At 40.4% G+C, this 19,127-nt stretch overlaps 1 long non-coding RNA gene across 1 annotated transcript in view; it reads left to right on the top strand.

The window, feature by feature from the left end:
* LOC144068769 (uncharacterized) overlaps positions 1-19,127 on the top strand; it is a 138,222-nt gene that overhangs the window by 40,029 nt on the left and 79,066 nt on the right. The window contains exons 5-6 of the long non-coding RNA XR_013298304.1: positions 2,233-2,368; positions 2,453-2,523. This is a non-coding gene — a long non-coding RNA (uncharacterized LOC144068769). The remainder of the gene's footprint in view (positions 1-2,232; positions 2,369-2,452; positions 2,524-19,127) is intronic.

The following is a 19,127-nucleotide window of genomic DNA, read 5'->3' on the forward strand; positions in this document are numbered from 1 at the left end:
CATTATTTCCAACATATGCAATACAGGCCTATAAAATGTTTGGGGGAAAAAAGTCAAACTTGAGTATTAGTCGCAGGCCCAGCCAAATGATGACGGAAACAAGCGTGACGTATAGTCCGGAAAATACGGTACTTCTCTGGATATATTGACACAAGGATCATATCACATATGACTTACAAGACGGCCTGCAAAACAACACTACAATCAATTGAAACCATTTATAAGCAAGCTTTGAAAGTATCGGACAGAAAGCCAAAAAAATGCACCCCCACAGTCAGATATTCAAAAAACACAAATGCCTGAACTGGAACAATACTGTTAAATATGTGGATTCAGCCAAAGCACCTTCTCTGTTCACATAACCTCTCAGTATGTGTAATCATTTGTTTTCAACCTACACAAGCGACTAAAGATGGAAATTAGCCCTCGGCTACAATCTTACATATACAGTGGTACCTCGAGATACGAGCTTAATTCGTTCCAGGACTGAGCTCGTATGTCGATTTTTCTCGTAACTCAAACAAACGTTTCCCATTGAAATGAACGGAAAACAAATGAATTCGTTCCAACCCTCTGAAAAAACACCAAAAACAGGATATTGGATTGGAAAAAATGTTTTATTTGTTCGAATTCGCCATCTATTAACAGAGTAATACATTACTAATGGTTTAATATTACTAAAATGTGTTTAATAGTACTAAAATTATACCACTGTATATGTTCATTAACATGAATATAAATATGTGCTGTCCCCTTATAAATTCCAACCCTGTGACTTTGTTTATGCCAAGATAAAAGTAGCAAAACCTTTACAATTGATCTGTAAACTGCATATGAATTATTCAGGATAAATACGTAGCAAAAAAAACAGCAAGGTGAAGGAAGGCCTTTTTTTCAGGAATTTGGAAGTCATTCTGGTTAGATTGACTTCAACGTTCTCTCTTGAGCCATTCCACATATAGATGATTGCGTTTTCTTTCTGGGTAGCCAATTTGCTGCCGCATGAAGAAAAATGCGCGGCTCTGTGTTTTCAAATAACGCCACCCTGTTCTCGCCGAGCTGTGACTCATTGGCTGTGTAAGTTGAGGAGTCGCTCCCGTGAGTACTGAGGGGTAAATGTGATAAGAAAAGACCTAAACACATCCGTCATAGTGTTGTTGCGGAGGTTGCCGATACACTCATGTAGGTGGGATTGTCAAGCCTGGGGATGACGGTGCAACTCCTCTCCAGAAGAGCATGAAACGGGATTACCAACCAGCACATCAGCGAAGATGCAAACCACCAAGCTTTATTTTGGGACAACTAACGTTTGGTTTTGCGGTTCCATTTATCTGCACTGCCGCAGCAGTGTACGTCAAAATATTACAAGTCGGTGAAAGCCGAATCATGGGGATTTGTAAATGGAAGTATTCCATTGGCTTTTCAGCAAATTGCAAGGAGCGATCACTTATTTAGAGGGAGGGAATTTAGTATTATTTAGAGTAGCTACGTCAGTCCTCGTGGTTTCCGAGAGAGGTCACACATTTTGAGTTTCAGTTTTTGTAGGTTTCTTTACTTAAGATTGGTGATCAGGTGTGGATTCAAAAAGAATAAAACTCGACTTGAAGATTTTGAAAAATGTTTTCAAAGAATTTGAACAAGCAATCGTAACTGAGGCATAAAATTCAGGGAGTGCCTAGTTCCTCTTTTTAGTTTCAATATATTTCATTTAGTTGATCATTTTCAAGAAAAAATAAATCAATGTTCCTGTATTCTCAAATTTATGGAAATATGTACGCGAGTTGAAGGTTAAACTATAAAATACTACGAAACACTTATTGGCCTTGGACCAAAATAGATGCTTGATTGGTTTGACCCCTTGGGTCGTCCAAAATTGCTATTGTTCACTGCATTGTAATCATAACTGCACATATACCGTATTTTCACGACTATAAGGCGCACTTAAGTCTTAAATTTTCTCCAAAATAGACAGGACGCCTTATAATCCAGTGTGCTTTATACATGGAAAAAAAATTAAAATGTGTCATTTATTGAGGGTGCGCCTTATAATGCGGTGCGCCTTATAGTCGTGAAAATAGGGTAACTTTCAACCTTTTTGTATGTTTTATGAATAATGTTAAGTCATATTCTCTCTTTCATTTTGAAATGAAAGTTGATAAACACACTGTCATGTGACCAAAAAGTATTCGCAATCCCTAATTTTTGGCTTCCATATCTCCATCTTTTTTACAGCAACAATAAAAACCATTTGCGCATGGAGATCATTTAACACAGAGTGATTTCCCCTCCTTCTTGGATGTGACGCCGCTATTTACGCGTGCCATTTTCATCGTGATCACGTCAAATAAATCAAAAGGTGGAACTTTTGGTAAATATGACCGGGCCATTACGGCCAAATGACCAACTGATGCATTCATTTTCATTCCTGATGATATTTTAATCATTTTGGCAGGTGGCACATGCCCCTACAGATGTGGCAACCTGCACCCCGTCACCGCTCGTGGCATGGTGATTCTCCCCAAGGTAGGCAATGTAGCACATGCACCCCTTTTGCACTTGATCTGTTCTGCCTGTCATATTCCATACCTGAACTGTGCCAAATCTGCTGGCTCGCTAAAGCTTTGGCGTGGGCGCTCCCCCGTCCTTAATTGGCACTAAATGCGTGAAATAAACCGATGTGACCGATCACCATCTGTCCAAGCGTGAAAATGTAGCAGATGATACTACTCCTTTTATATGTTGGACACAATTTATATATATTGACGCGCGTTACAGAGCGCCGTCTCCTCTCGCTCGCTGTATGTTTTTCAAAGAAAACCGTTTTGGTCTCGCCTCAACAATCCAGTTCCCTCCGGTATGTTTTTTTTTTATTGATCTATTTTTTTCGGAATCCGTTTGCCAGGGAAAAGATTTAGATGTAAATTTACGTGTTGCCTCCGCTGTCCATCCAGAGCGAATCAGTCGTTCGAGCCGGGAAATAGGTAGACATGTCAGGACGATAAGCGGCCAAATGTTCTCCTTCCTGGGCCGTCTTATAGGAGCGGTGAATAAATTTCCACTGGCGTCGAGTGGTCGCTCTCTTCTTGACTTTCATACCAAAGGACGCCTTCCGATCACAATATGTATGCAAAGTAGTTCACAGCACACAGGCGTTTAGTTGATATGTTTTCGGGCCAGCAGTTTCATGATAAATGCTGTTATTTATTATGGAAAATTTGCAGCTTGATGAAAAACACAAACTCCTGCCGCCGTGACATGAATGCACAAGCAGCACACTTGCTCCTTGGTTACATCCATATTGATGAACATCTACATTCAATATGTTGCTCCATTGATTCTTCATTATTCCAATTCCCGAGATCGTTCCAATGTGGCATGGCGGCAACGTGTACACAATTAACTTGCTTTTCCATTAAAACGGAGGCTTTAAAGCATGCCACACAAGAGTTTATAATTAAAAAGCAGCTGCACAAACTATCAGGCGACAGCATCATTAGTATTTGCTCTGTGTAATGTTCATTCCCTGGAGTCATTGAAATAGTCTTTAGCTTTTCCTTTGCTGATGGATGCACAAAACTAAATATAAGGTGAAGATTTTTAAAACGGAGTCCTTTCATCTTGGAAGACTTTGATTTTCTCATTTTAGATCGAAACTTTGGTTCAAAACTGACAAAAGTACATTTTTCCGTGACCGGACGATTCGCCGAAAGACGTTTGGCCGACGGACGTTTGGCCGACGGACAGTTGACGGAACGGACGTTTCGCCGAAGCGCTCGCCCCGCCCCCGGATCGTGTGTGTACATGTTTTTCAACCTCAGCCCGCGGGCCATATACGGCCCGTTACAGATAACATTCATGTAGGAATAACAAGGGCATGTACTGCCCCCCACTGGACATATTTCTAAATACAAGTACATACTACAATGTGCTGCCAATTTTTTATATTTTTTATTTTATCCTTGCGTTCAAAGTAGTAGCCATTTGGAGATCACGCAGAACAGTACGTGACAGAAGAAATAGAGAAAATAAAGTAGTAGTAACAGTAAGTACTACTGTAATGAAATTGTAAATCCAGAAATCCTACTCCAGAAAACTTACACCAGCATAGAAAACGTTGAAATTCATCTTTGAATTAAGGTTCTCAGCAAATCATTTTGAATATATATTTCCTAAAATAATGGGAAATTATTTAAAATTAAACTAGAAGTAAAAGTGTGTTCCATGGCACTTAGAATTTCACATAAGTCTTCTAGTGTTGTTTTTTCTCAGTGTCAGACATCAATCCCCAGCTTTGATAAATTACATTGCGTGTACAAATGGCTACTACTACTCCGTTTATAGTCACAAATTACCCCACACCCTGCAAAAAAAGAGCACATTAACCCCATGTTACCCAAGCTAATTCTTGTCAGAATTGTCAATAATCAATTCCATCAACATGGATGAAAATGTGTATGGCAACAGGCCACATGGCAGTTTAAGGGAAATGATGTTTAAAGTGTCATGGTGATCATTATGATGTGCAATTGAGTAGATTGTTCAGAGGATTTTTGTAGATTGTTCAGAGGATTTTTTGGGGGGGAAAAGCGCAGTTACACCACATGGACATGATTCATTGTGTTTGTAGATTAGAATCTTCTGCTATTTCTGTAATCAGCAGGGGACCTGCTTCTATTTGCGGGGTAGGGTCATAAGCAAGCAAAGCGTTTTGCGCCAGCACTGATTTCGCTCACATTGTCTCACACTCTTTATTCCTGCCCATATTTAATGAAGATCTCCGATAATGAGTACTGTTAAATGCAAAACGTGGCCAACTTGACTAAATGACCACTTCTTATTCATTCCAATTTTGTTTTTAATTATGCAGAGCCCGTTCAGAGTGTTGAATTGTTTCAGGGTGGCGCTCAGTTCACATTTTAGGACCCAAAAGAATCTCCTGTTAGGTACGAGTGCTCAAAATGTGTGGTATAGAATTCAGTGACCGGACACTTCGTTGCAGGACATTTCGTCGACGGACAATTCGTAAGTTTAGTGGTTATAATTAGGGTTGGGGGATAGTGGTTAAGGTTAGTGGTTAAGGTTAGTGGTTAGGATTAGGGTTAGGGGATAGTGGTTAAGGTTAGTGGTTAAGGTTAGGGTTAACCTAACCTCAACCTCGCGAACGATCGTCGACGGACAGTTCGTCGCCGGACACTTCGTCGGCGGACAGTTCGTCGGCGGACAATTCATCGCCGGACATTTTGTCGGCGGACAATTCGTAAGGTTAGTGGTTAGAATTAGGGTTAGGGGAGAGTGGTTAAGGTTAGTGGTTAGAATTAGGGTTAGGGGATAGTGGTTAAGGTTAGTGGCTAAGGTTAGTGGTTAACCTAACCTCAACCTCACGAACGATTGTTTTGTTGCATAAATAATTATTATCAACCAGGTAATCTCTCAAATATTATTATAATCATGTGAGAGACAGAGTTTTTAATTCAGATTTTTTAAAAGAACTTTGACATTAAAATAAAAGGCAATAAATAAAACGAAAATTGTCCGGCGACGAAATGTCCGTCGACGAACTGTCTGGCGACGAAGTGTCCGGCGACGAACTGTCCGGCGACAAAATGTCCGGGTACCCAGAATTCAAGCAATGAATTTATTGTTGCGTGTCATCGTGCAGACCTTTACAGGATTTTCCCAGTGGCAATCCAAAATGGATTAAAAAGCCAGCGTATACGCTACGGTCCACTACATACAAATGAGTCAAGCGACTACACGTTACCAATGCTGAAAGGTCAGTTTATGCACCTGTTTTTCTCATTTTGATGTGAACTGCTCAGGCGTTAGGAGGCACCTGAGCGACAGGAGCGTGAAATATCGAAATGAATTTCATTGTCGGGTGGCCAAATAAATAACACGGGCTTTGTCACTTATGCTTCTTCACAATTTAGTAACTGGATTTATACTCTAAAGGTTCGCTCTTCCTGATATGGCCTTCTAACGTGACATGATGGGGTGTATTCTTTAACGCGGTGTCTCACCGGGTAGTGTCGAGATGGCTTGTGACTTCCTCGCTCAGGATGGGCCGAGGATGATGTTATTCTAGCTGACAAGCTTCTCCGTATCAGGCTGTAATCACATTCCCGCTGCATGCTCTTAGAACTTTTGCTCGTCCATAATTATTTTAACAATGGATTTCAGAAGGGACAATGTGGATACGTAAGACAGGCTTGCAACTAAAGCGATGAGACAGAGAAGTCTATCTAAATAAAATATCACTTTTCTGTTCTTGCATGTGCCACTTTTCCCCTGCAGTGTCGACAATGACAATATTTGTCTGTTATAAGAATAGAACAATTTGTAGTTCTTTTTTTTTTTTAATATTCACTACTATTAGGTAACTAGTATTGCAATGATGAATCATTTCAAGCAAGTCATTTGATGGGAAAATAAGCTTTGCATTTCATTTTGCAGCTTTAATTCAGGGTTTTATTAGAGTGCTGTTGTAATAGTTTGTTTTGAAAGGGTTGTATTTGGTTTGACTGATTTAGGAGGATGCATTGTCATCTGGCGGCAACAGTGAATATGACAAAAATCACATTTTGAAACTGGCTGTGAGTTTCTGTTATGAACATATGGCAACAATTACACAATGATTTTCCCATATGTGCTATATATATATCTATGTGTATATGTATCAAATATATTCTGTTTCTATTCATAATTTACTCTCCATTCCTACGTTGTTGTAGTTTGAATTCTACCTGTTTTTTTTACAGTTTTGTTTTTTTACACTATTTCTTCATTAATTTATAATTTAGCCGGCTCATGACCTCATTCGTGAGAATGCCTTGCGTCCCTGAATGAGATAAACCAAGCGACCCCCAAATAACGCGTACACACTAAGGGTAAATACACAATCCTCTCACATGCTTGTGTAGTACGGCAGCTGTGTTGGCTACATTAGTGCATTAAATCAAAGCCAATTACTGCCGTCTCAATGGTCTTATTTCCCGAGAGGGGAAAAGATGCACGAGCAAAACTACGCTATCCCTCAGTCTTATGAGCAAAGGCGTTTTGGATTATGCTAATTCTTTATTCCCTCTTTGTTAAACTGCAGGGGAAGATGTCAGTGTTCTGATAAATGTTATTAATACCTACCGAAATATGAAAAGTAAAGGGCATATACAGTTGTACCTCGAGATACGAGCTTAATTCGTTCCGGGACCGAGCTCGTATGTGGATATTCTCGTAACTCGAACGAACGTTTCCCATTGAAATGAACTAAAAACAAATTAATTCGTTCCAACCCTCTGAAAAAACAGCAAAAAACGGATATTGGATTGGAAAAAAATGTTTTATTTGTTCTAATTCACCATCTATTAACAAAGTAACACATAACTAGTGGTTTAATATTACTAAAATGTGTTTATTAGAACTCAAATTAGACGGATTTCGCGGAGGGTAGAGAGAGAGAGGGACAGAGAGGGGGGGTGTGAGCGAGGTAGACGTTATTCACCGGTGAATCGTAATATAACATAAACAAATTTCAATGAACTTGGATTACGATGCAGACACTCAAAAATAAGTTTAATCTAACCTTACACTAAACTTAATTCTAATTTAGTTTGACATTTTGATACCTTTCTTCTACCGGGTTGGCTCTGTTTGTCCCGCCTCCACGCTGACTTTCACTATCGATGGGCTGTTTGCTTCTGTATTCCCTACAAAATATTCCGAAAATGATGCACACATGTCCTCACAATAGGATAACGCACGACCACTTGCCAACGAGAAGTAATATATACTACTCGTACTAGCGATCGCTCCGCCATTCGCGCTGAGTGACGGATATCGTAGATATCTGTTATACACGAAAGAGATGCGGCAAAAAAGACAGTGCGCTAAAATCATAAACAGCCTCTCATGTCTTGGCCACCTGGCTTTCTCGTATCTCAATATTTTTCTCGTATCTAGAGATAATTATTTGCTCGAAATTTTACCCGTATCTCGAAATGCTCATATGTCGGGGTGCTCGTATGTCGGGGTACCACTGTATTTCGATCTAAATTATGGGCCAAACACTAGCTTGAACAGGACTCGGAGTCAATTAAGTTCTCTTTTTACAGCGTGGCTGTTATTGTTGCTCTCTGTTTCATTTGCCCTCAGGTTTTCTTGTTGGATAATTACCGAAATCTGGACAGAAGTGCTAGTGTTGTTGTTCTGGAGGTTTTTTTTTTCGGCGTGCGCCTGTGACTTTTGAGGGTCAAGCGGCACACTCCGACATCAACTCCAGCACTTAGACGCAGTGTGATGGAGGAGGCTTTTCGGGGACAGCGCTACAGGGAACGGGTCAAAGCGCTAACCTCTGAAATCGTGGTTCTTGTGAGCTTTTATGTGAGGATAAAAAAAAAAGAATGTCAGACTAAAAAGAAAGATGGAATGAACTCGACGGGAAAGGGAGAGAATCGTTAAAGAAAAATGATGAGTAAAAATAAATAAAAACAAATCAAGTAGGGCAGACGGAGGAAAGATTGCAGGTCGGAAAATTGCCAGGTCGGGCCACCAGTCGTCTCCGGCGAGACACATTGGAGGTGTGTGTCAGGTCAATTAGGAGTACAGTGCTTACATTTTCCCCTGACTTACTTCATTAGTGTTTTTTTTTGTCTGCAGCTTTGAGCGCCTTCAAAGTGTCAGCATGTTGAGGCTAACACTGGAACTGTCGGTCTTCGCCGTCGAATCTAGTCAGGGTGCCAAACGTCGGTCAAGGTTGCATTCTTGCTTCAAACTTTTCAGGTTTACATAAAGCCACAACCTATACACCATTTGGCGCGTACAATTAAAGTCTTAAGAGGGATCATTCTGGAAGATTGTGTCAATTCCACCGACTCCCAGGAGTGGAAACTCTTGGTATCTCGGCAATCATCGATCAACTGTAAGCTTATGAGAAAAGCAGCTCGGCGTATTAGAAGGGTATTATACGACCGATTCAAATCGGATTGGGAAATCCACAGGATGTGCCGCAAGTTCATTGGAATTAGCGAACATAGGGTTTGGGATGCAAGATTCATGATTAGGGTTCATTAGAAAAGAGGAAAAGAGCTTAAGCGATATCATATTTTTGAGGGCTCATTTTGAGGACATTTTTGGAATTTTGGAGATGGAAAAAAATGAAGAAAACACTACTGGCTAAGGGTAGTTCTTCTCCTTACCCCCGTTCTACTTTAGCGTTTAATTTTTAAGTCCCTATTCTCTGTAATTACCGTGTCAAAGTGGCGGCCCGGGGGCCAAATCTAGCCCGCCGCATCATTTTGTGTGGCCCGGGAAAGTAAATCATGAGTGCCGACTTTCTGTTTTAGGATCAAATTAAAATGAAGAGTATACATGTATATTACATTTCCTGATTTTCCCCATTTTAAATCAATAATTGTTATTTTTTAATCATTTTTTTTTGTGTTTTAGTTCAAAAATCATTTTGTAAAATCTAAAGATATATTAAAAAAGCTAAAATAAACATTGTTTTAGATCTATAAAAACGGAATATTCAGGGCTTTTAATCCAGTTCTTTTAATCCATTTATAAAAAAAATATATCTAAATATTATATCTAAAATGGTCAGGCCCACATCAAATCGAGTTGACGTTAAAGTGGCCCGCGAACCAACCCGAGTCTGACACCCCTAAGCGATATTCTACCCCTTTAGCGTTGAATTTTGCACCCACATGACAACTAAGTCAATTCAAAAACACAAGACTTCACAACCGTTCACGGAAACCAAACCAAAAAGGGTGACACAGCTCTGCGGACAAGGGAGAAGTCACGTGAATATAAGCGAAAATCCCTTAAAAAAAACCTGTTTATTTATTGGATCTAGCTCACGCCTCCAGAGATTTCTATTTTTTTACAGCCGTAGCGGGCACCAAAACAAAACCAAAAAGCCTTGAGGGAAGCAAGAGGCATCCGGAAAAACCCGGTCGGCCAGGAGGGCTTCAGACGAGGGGGCTACGTGGGAGTTTTGACGGCAGGGACATGTTTTTCCGATCCATCTCCCTTGGTCAGTTTAAAGCCTCAGTAGCTGGGTAATGGCTGAACTGCAAGCACTTTCAGGGGTTACGGCGCGGGAGATGAGGGATCTGCGAGTGGTGAAGCCCAAATGAGAGGTGATTTCCTCACCAGAGGCCTCTTCATTTGGGCGCTTGAGAAGGTATCAGTGTTGCGACTGCTGCTGCAGCCCTGCAGGGAAACAAGTAAATTGCTCCCCGCAGGAAGGTGGCACCGCTAATAAAGTGGATGTGACAATATGTAGAGTGCCATCCGTCCCTGCTACTGCATTCCTTTCAACTGAATACCTTCATTCATTCGGCCTGTTTCAGTCGTCTGTCCATTTGGGCTTCCATTAATCCACCGATTTCTTCTTTTTATTCCATCAGTCCAGCAAATGTATCATTGCGCCCATCCATCTTAATCCCTTTTCTGTCTTTTTAGCCATCTATCCACGCTTTCTCCCCCGCATCTACCGTTCTCATTCCACTATTTCCCCATTCGCTGAAAAGTCTGTTTTTTTTGTTTGTTTCTTTACACTTTTGTCTTTTTCTTTCAATCGTCCATCGACGAATCTAATGTTTCAGGCCACGTTTACACGACAACGATCAAATGCCAACAAGTGGCATGTTGCTGTTATTTGAATTCCACTTGTGCACAGCCGCTTTGTGCGAGGATATCTTGGTGCACGCGGAAACGTCAAAGTGCAGGATACAGTGGTACCTTGACATACGAGAAATTTGAGATACGAGTCAAATTTCGGGCAAATATTTATCTTGAGATACGAGACAATTTTTGATATACGAGCAGACAGCGGAGGCGAGAGGCTGCTCATAAGAACATCATGGCCACTGGCTCTCTCCCCGCAACTCCCTCGTGTAATGTCTCTGGTCGCAACTCCCTCTTTGTAATGTCTCTGTGAGCACTGGGCGGAGCGTTGCATTTTTTATGTGGTTTTTTTCCCGTTAGTCACTGCGAATGGCGTATATACTACTTCTCGTTGGCAAGTGGTTGTGCATTATCCTATTGTGAGGACATTTGTGTGCGTCATTTGGGGAATATTATGATGGGAATACAAACTCAACCAACCCTCAATATTGACTGAAAGTCAGTGTGGAGGCGGCGCAAAAAGAGCCAACCCGGGAGAAAAAAGGTATCAAAATGTCAAACAAAATTAGAATTAAGTTTAGTGTAAGGTTAGATTAAACTTATTTTTGAGTGTGTCTGCATTGTAATTCAATTTCATTTAAATTTGTTTATGTTACGACCGCATTGCCGTGCAAAAAGTCTCCCCGCCTCGCTCCCCCCTCTCTCGACCATCCACGAAATCTCATTTTAGTTCTATTAAACACTTTAGTATACTATTAAACCAATAGTTATGTGATACTTTGTTAATAGATGGCAAATTAGAACAAATAAAACATTTTTTCTATCCAGTTGGAACGAATTAATTTGTTTTTAGTTCATTTCAATGGGAAACGTTTGTTTGAGTTACGAGAAAATCGACATACGAGCTCAGTCCCGGAACGAATTAAGATCGTATCTCGAGGTACCACTGTACCTCTAATTGTGTTGTCCTCCCATAATAGTTCTTCTCCAGAAAATGTCATGGATGCGCTCAAATGTGCATCAGTATCTCCGCTGCTTGACAGGAAAATATGGCAACTATGTATTGTAGCATTATCTGTCCTGGAGCATGTCAAGTCCACACCCCCCCAAAAATGCCTTGCTTAAGAAGCCAGACCACAGAGCGCTGTGAACTTTCAGCCATCTTTAATTGATGCCAGTATACCTGAGGGACAATTTAGGATTCATTTAACTCAGTGAAGATGAGAATTAGAATTCCAAACCGTGGAACACACTGTTAGAACAGTCAAAGGCCGTGGGCTTCCTTTTAAAAGTGCAAAATGAATATTGTATAAAGGCATAAAAGGTCCTTAGTGAAGCGATATGAAATTGAATTACTGATAAGAGACGGCACATATTTAAAGAGACGCTTGCTAAAAATGCTGCATGATTGTTTATTTGTAGTCTTGGGTCGCATTTTGTCGCTCTCTAAATTCAAATCAGTCTCTCGTTTCTCTACCGTCAGGCAATATTTCATTAGTCACGATTGTTCCTTTACCATGCGAGTAAAGATAAAAGGAAATGTGCCTTTTTCTTGGCAAATGCTCTTGACGAGTTAATGAATCAGTGGGGATAAAATCAACAGTAGTGGATGTGCACTTGTGCGCAGAAAAATTCAATTGTTTAAAAAAAATGGCGGAGGAAAAAATTGTGCAACCGTGAATAAAGTGGAAAAATAATGGAGCAAGATGTTATCGTTTCAAGTTTCAGTTCGCTTGTGTTTGATGCAACGTTTCGCCTAGAAAATCTCAGTCTAGTACACGTGTCAAAGTGGCGGCCCGGGGACCAAATCAGGCCCGCCGCATCATTTTGTGTGGCCCGGGAAAGTAAATCATGAGTGCCGAATTTCTGTTTTAGGATCAAATTCAAATGAAGAGTATAGATGTATATGAAATTTCCTGATTTTGCCCCTTTTAAATCAATAATTGTAATTTTTTAATCATTTTTTCTGTGTCTTTAGTTCAAAAATTATTTTGTAAAATCTAAAAATATATAAAAAAGCTAGCATAAACATTGTTTTAGATCTATAATAAACTGAATATTCAGGTCTTTTAATCCAATTCATAAAAAAATCTAAATATGTCTAAAATAAAGAGGACACATTTTCACCAATCTGGTGTCCTACAAGTGCAATCAGTGGATTGCAGTCAGGTGCTTCTTGTTTTCTGCTGAAATCTCATTGGTCAAACTGTTTATGCTAGACCGGTTGGAACAAAAAACCTGCACCCACACCGGCCCTCGAGGACCGGTTTGGGGACCCCTGGTCTAGTACATACATGTCTTGATAAACCACACGCATATTTATCGGATAATATAGTCAATTTAGTCGGATATTAGACCAACAGGCATCAAGCGGTTCATTTGTATTTATTTTTTAATTTTTTTTATTTGACTGTTTTCTCACACATTTTTCTGCCCACCTTGCGTCGCCAGTTTTAGACTGAACTTCTACAGTATTTTGTAGCTAAAAACACATGTGTAAACTAACACCCATTGTTGTTTATACGCAGAGGCGGCTAATATGTGAGAAAATACGGTATGTCTTTATTGTACGTATTTATAGGAATTTAAGTTTGTGGTTCGAGGTTACAGGAGGATTACGGCATTGCATCATTTCTGCAAACAGAGCATTCCAACTTTTCCAATAAGTCAGGGGTGCTATCAGTTAATTAGATCTCCATTTACGTGGATGTGGACCATATTTCATCTTATTCAGAAGAAAATCGTCAAAGTGAATGGGGAGTTTTTTTGGGAAAATTCTTAGTCTTCAATCTCAGCTTCAGTTTTTGCAGTATTTAAAAGGTCCGTCTTCAGTCCCCGGTCTCAAAGCGATGCAAACAATATATCTGCCAGATTTCCACGGCAACAGGCTGTCTGTCAGCGGTTTCCTTTTAACCGAAATCATCCAATCGAATGGGCCGGCGCGTAAGCGGCGAGAGGGAAGATGCGTTTTGATAGAAAAGGCCAATGTTTGCGCCAATGGAACACAGCTTTGTTGACGCGCATCTCTTGCCCAGATGATTTTAGAGCTTTTATTCAAAGGGTAAAAATTGAGGTATCGACAGGGAAGACCTATATTTGAAAATCGGTGACGGGAATCAGCCTGATATGATCCTGAGGGAAAATGCTGTAATGAGAGATGCCTTATTGTGATGTCAGCACCATGGACAGTTGCCACCAGGATGCCACTTACCAGGTATCCTTGAAGAATAATCACTATACAGTGGTACCTCGACATACGATCTTAATCCGTTCCGGGACTGAGATCGTATGTCGAGCTTTTCGTAACTTGACCGGACGTTTCTCATTGAAATGAACTAAAAACAAATTAATTCTTTCCAACCCTCTGAACAAACACCAAAAACAGGATATTGGATTGGAAAAAATGTTTGATTTCTTCTAATTCGCCATCTATTTACAAAGTAACACATCACTAGTGGTTTAATAGTAATAAAATGTGTTTAATAGAAGTAAAATTAGACGCAATTCGCAGAGGGTAGAGACCGCGACGAACACCCCGGGGGGTTTTCAGGGGGACTTTATCCACGGCAACAACGCACTCGTAAACGAACAAACAAATTTAAATTAACTTGGATTAATATATACAGACACACTCAAACATATGTTTAATGTAACTTTACACAAAACTGAATTCTAATTTTGTTTAACCTTTTTTTTTACCTTCGTTCTGGGCGGGTTAGCTGTTTGCCACGCCTCCACCCTACGTTCGCTATCGATGGGCTGTTTGCTGTTGTATTCCCTTCAAAATATTCCGAAAATGATGCACACAAATGTCCTCACAATAGGATAACGCACGACCACTTGCCAACGAGAAGTAGTCTTGAATGAGCGATGGCGGGAGCTAACAGGCTAAGGAAGGAATAACAGCCTGCCCACGTATTGATTGTGGGTAATGAAGTTTTATTCTGAGAAAGGGTGCCATTGGCTATCGGTGTTGTGTGCACGAGTATACTTCATTACCCCCTCTTTTTGCCCACGCATGCGCGTTGTGCGTTTTCTGGTCCATGTGTAGTCGAAAGAAACCATTCAGTGCTCGTAGATATCTGTTATACACGAAAGAGATGCGGCAAAAAAGTCAATGATAAACAGCCTCTCATGTCGTTGCCACCTGGCTTGGTCGCATCTTGAAATTTTGATCGTATCTAGAGCGAATTATTCGATCAAAATTTTCATCGTAGCTCGAGCATGTCGTAGGTAGAGCTGCTCGTATGTAGAGGTACCACTGTAATATCAAGAAATGGAGATTGTTCCAATAAGAAATGGCAACGTGTGCCTTTTTTGTGCCCCCCCTGCCAGAATTTTTATCCCAATCTTTTAGATTGACCTTGACTTAAATCCATCACCATGATGAACATGAGCTTCAAAAAATCCAATGATCATCTCCCCCATCTGCCCAGCTTTGCCAGCAGGCTGATTAGAATTACAAACTTGTTCCGTCTCACCCTTCCAGCGCCTATAAAAGAGACACGGAACCTTTGCTTAATAGAAAGACGCAATTATCGTAAGTGCGGAGCGCACGCAAAAAAAAAGCAATAATTGCCTTCAATCCAACCGTCTCCCACTATTCTGTTTGTGATTGACGTTAAAGCGACAATCCAAACAGTTTTGACTGCCGTGATAGACTTTTGATGAGCGACGCCGAGAGGCTGGCAGAAAGTGCTTTTGGGTAATGAAGCAGCAATGTCAAGGAATGATTTATGATGTCAAAAATACCCTCTTGGTGGAATAAAAATCCCATTCTGACCACGCGCAAAGTGATTAGTGTACCGTTTGCTGGAATTGGATAGCATTGTTTGTTTAATATTCTATCGGAGGCCTTTCCCTGTTAGGTCAGCACATTTTTTTTTTTACATCAGAGCAGAGGCGTCCGATAAAGATGGCGCAGGAATTGCCTTTATGATTCCAGACAGAGGAGTCACGGCCGGGCGAGCCCGTGGGAGGGTCAGGGTGAGCTAATTAACAGTTTACAAGCAACAGTGTCAGGACACAAAGTCGATTTGCAGTTTACAATACACCATCAAATAGCATCATAAAGTCAATGAGTTGACATGTAACGCTGGATATTTAGTATTTTATCATTAGAATTTATAAGAGGGCATTTTTTTCTGCTGGGCTGGCGCAAGGGTGGGATATACAGTCTTACCTCGAGATACGAGCTTAATTCGTTCCGGGACTGAGCTCTTATGTCGATATTCTCGTAACTCGAACGAACGTTTCCCATTGAAATGAACTAAAAACATTCATTCGTTCCAACCCTCTGAAAAAACACCAAAAACAGGATATTTGATTGGAAAAAAATGTTTTATTTCTTCTAATTGCCATCTACTAACAAAGTAACACATAACCAGTGGTTTAATATTAATAAAATGCAGTGGCGGTCCGTGAATTTCCTAGCGACGCCTTCAGCTGTCGGAATCAATCCAACCCTCAAAAACTATTTCATGGCTATAAAACCTCTACTGCAGCTACAGCTGAGACACATAAAAAATCATCAATAATAACGTCATACAATTGAAATATTATTGACGACACACCACTGATAAAATGTCTTTAATAGAAATAAAATTAGACAGATTTCACGGAGGGTATAGAGAGAGGGACATAGAGGGAGGATGGGGGGGGCTTTTTTGCACCCGTGAATCGTAATATAACATAAAGAAATTTAAATGAACTTTGATTACGATGCAGACACACTCAAAAATAAGTTTAATCTAACCTTACACTAAACTTAATTCGAATTTTGTATTAAAGTTTGATACCTTTCTTCTCCCGGGTTGGCTCTTTTTGCCCCGCCTCCACACTGACTCGGTCAATATCGAGGGTTGTTTGAGTTTGTACTCCCTTCAAAATATTCCCAAAATGATGCACACAAATGTCCTCACAATAGGATAACGCACGGCCACTTGCCAACGAGAAGTAATATATACTCCTCGTACTAGCGAACGCTACGCCATTCGCGCTGAGTGACTGGAAAAAAAACACTGAAAAAAATGCAACGCTCCACCCAGTGCTCGTAGATATCTGTTATACACGAAAGAGATGCGGCAAAACAGACAGTGCACTAAAATCATAAACAGCCTCTCATTTCTTGGCCACCTGGCTTTCTCGTATCTCGAAATTTGTCTCGTATCTCGAGATAATTATTTGCTCGAAATTTTACTTGTATCTCGAATTTCTCGTATGTCGAGGTACCACTGTACTTTCAACCTGAAACGCCATTTCGTACCAAGTCGAGGCGGAATTTTAGAACGCCACGAGCAAACATGGAGTCGGCCGCCGATCAGATACTGGCTTCATTTTGTCGAACGGGTCCTTTTACCCTCTCTGACATTTACGCCTGTTCCTGTCAGAGCGCGGCTCGGCGAGAACCGTAACCTATCACGGGCTTTTATTTGTCTTCATCGGCAGCACCTCGCGATGCAATCACAGTGACCTGTCTCTCCTGCAAGCGTGAAGAATGGATGTGACCGGTAGAGGAGGGCGGCCATGTTTATCTTCCAGATGACGCGTTAGATCGCCATCGGCCTTTCGGAGTCGACCAATCCTAATGTATCACCTAGAGCACCTGTGTCAAAGTGGCGGCCCGGGGGCCAAATCTGGCCCGCCGCATCATTTTGTGTGGCCCGGGAAAGTAAAGCATGAGTGCCGACTTTCTGTTTTAGGATCAAATTAAAATGAAGAGTATAGATGTAAATAAAATTTCCTGATTTCCCCCCTTTTAAATCAATAATTGTAATCTTTTAATCCATTTTTTCTGTGTTTTTAGTTCAAAAATCATTTTGTAAAATCTAAAAATATATAAAACAAGCTGAAATACACATTGTTTTAGATCTATAAAAAACTGAATATTCAGGGCTTTTAATCCAGTTCTTTTAATCCATTTATGAAAAAACAAATCTAAATATTATATCTAAAATGGTCCGGCCCACGTGAAATCAAGTTGACGTTAAAGCGGCCCGCGAACCAACCCGAGTCTGACACCCCTGACCGAGAGTATTGAACAGACCCTGACTTGCGAGACTATAATCAGTCGGCGTGAATTTCTGGAGGTCTGATTCATAGAGGTCTTGGTTGCTGTGGGTGGGGTGGTCGGTCCCTTCAAATAAGCCTTGATCATCTCAAATGCACATCAGAGCGCTGCTTTGTATGCACGCGACAACCTCGCTGCTAATCAGAGAGAACAAACTTAACTAAGCTTTTAATTGTTGTTTGTGTAAATGTCTGAGCCCATCGAAATCACAGCGGCGGCGGCGTGACTGTAGACCAAATGCAAAGTGGAGATTTGTTATGTCATCGCAAAGCCGTGCAATTAAAAAACAATCGGGAAGCGGCTCTCAGTCAATTTTGAAAGTGTTTAATCAGAGCATGCATTATTCTGTTTTCCAAAACCATCTAAATGGTTGAAAAGAAGCATTAGATGAAGACGTACATTGGAATACACCATTCACACCTGCTGTGTCAATGTGTAAGTGAATGAATGCTTATGTAAATTGCCTTGGACGTGGCAAAAAAAACGTGCCGATAAATGCGCGATAGAAATACTCGCCATTTTCAATTTGCTGTGAGGAGATCGAGGGTTTGAAATCTTTTGAACCAATAGAAGTGACCCTCGCAATCTTGACATCTTTCTGAAAGTAGTTTGGAACCTGATGATCTAAATGACATGTCAAAGTGGCGGCCCGGGGGCCAAATCTGGCCCACCGCATCATTTTGTGTGGCCCGGGAAAGTAAATCATGAGTGCCGACTTTCTGTTTTAGGATCAAATTAAAATGAAGAGTATAGATGTATATTAAATTTCCTTTTTTTTCTTTCCCCTTTTAAATCAATAATTGTAATTTTTTCATCATTTTTTTCAGTGTTTTTAGTTCAAAAATCATTTTGTAAAATCAAAAAATATATTAAAAAAGGCTAAAATAAACATTGTTTTAGATCTATAAAAAACTGAATATCCAGGGCTTTTAATCCAGTTCTTTTAATCCATTTATTAAAAAAAATCTAAATATTATATCTAAAATGGTCCGCCCCACTTGAAATCGAGTTGACGTTAACGCGGCCCGCGAACCAACCCGAGTTTGACACCCCTGACCTAAATAGTTGAAAAGTAAGCATTCCATATAAAAGACAACAATTATAAATAGATCATCTCCTCTACATGCTTTGAAAGTAAACATCGAAATACCATCAGAGCTTAAGTATGCCGGCGTCAATTTGTTTTTGCAGGGTTGATTTCAAAGTGCGTAAATTATGAGTCTGCTAGCTTAATGCTAAAGTAAATGCATCATTGAGATTCCGTTTACTCGATTCTTTGCTGTTTCTCTCGCATTTTTTTCGTTAGTTTTCTACTGGTTGTTAGTCTTCTACTGTTTGTTAGTCTCGTCGGGTTAGCCTCTAGCCTTTTAGTGGATTAATTTTCAAGGGCTGTCATGATTTTTTCGAGGGCTTATCAGCCTCCCCTTTC

The sequence above is a fragment of the Stigmatopora argus genome, chromosome 23 (assembly GCF_051989625.1).
Source record: "Stigmatopora argus isolate UIUO_Sarg chromosome 23, RoL_Sarg_1.0, whole genome shotgun sequence".
In the NCBI taxonomy this organism is placed as follows: Eukaryota; Metazoa; Chordata; class Actinopteri; order Syngnathiformes; family Syngnathidae; genus Stigmatopora; species Stigmatopora argus.